The sequence below is a fragment of the Otolemur garnettii genome, unplaced genomic scaffold (genome assembly GCF_000181295.1).
Source record: "Otolemur garnettii isolate 467f Iridium unplaced genomic scaffold, OtoGar3 scaffold00161, whole genome shotgun sequence".
Taxonomy (NCBI): Eukaryota; Metazoa; Chordata; class Mammalia; order Primates; family Galagidae; genus Otolemur; species Otolemur garnettii.
Window position 1 is genome coordinate 259,727 of NW_003852556.1, and position 1,091 is coordinate 260,817.

Below are 1,091 nucleotides of genomic sequence, written 5' to 3' on the forward strand. Positions count from 1 at the left end.
CATCACCACCACCATCACCATCACCACCTTCATCATCATCATCACCACCATTATCATCACCATCATCACCACCACCATCATTATCATCACCATCATCATCACCACCACCATCACCATCATCACCACCACCATAACCACCATCACCACCATCATCACCATCTTCACCACCACCATCACCATCATTACTACCATCACTATCATCATCACCATCATTACTACCATCACTATCATCACTACCACCATCACCATGGTCACCATCACCATCGCTATCATTATCATCACTACCTTCATCACCATCACCATTATCATCACCATCCCCATCACAATCATCACCACCATCATCATAACAATTACCACCATCATCATGATTATCACCATTATCACTATCATCACCACAATCATTACTACCATTATCATCACACCACCACCACCATCATCGCCATCACCATGATTATCACCATCACCACCATCATCACCATCATCACCATTATTACCATCACCACCATCATCACCATCATAACCATTATCATCACCACCACCATCATCACTATTATCTATAAAAAGTGGTGGTTGACTGAGTGGCCTGTCTGGGCCCTTTCAACAAAAGTATCTTGGATTTTTTTTTTTAAATCATAGTTGTGTACATTAACACAATCATGGGGTACAGTGTGGTGTTTTCATATACAATTTGAAATATTTTCATCAAACTGGTCAACATAGACTTCATGTCATTTTCTTAGTTATTGTGTTAAGACATTTATACTCTACTTTTAGAAAGATTCACTTGTACCCTTGTAAGATAAACCATAGAGGTGATCCCACCAATCACCCTCCCTCCACCTATCCACCCTCCTCCCTTCCCCTGCCCCTTCCCGTATTCTTAGACTATAAACCCTTAGTTTCATAATAGGACTGAGTACATTGGAGTATCTTGGATTTCTTCCTCCATTTTTCAGCTGTAATAATCAGTCATCTTTTTGGAAATTTCTTAAAGTTCTTTTGCAGCAAATTTAGACTTCTGTCTTGGGGGTCAGTTATTTTCCAGATATCTTTTCTGCCTTCAGAGCATATCATAAGGTAAAGAGAGCTGG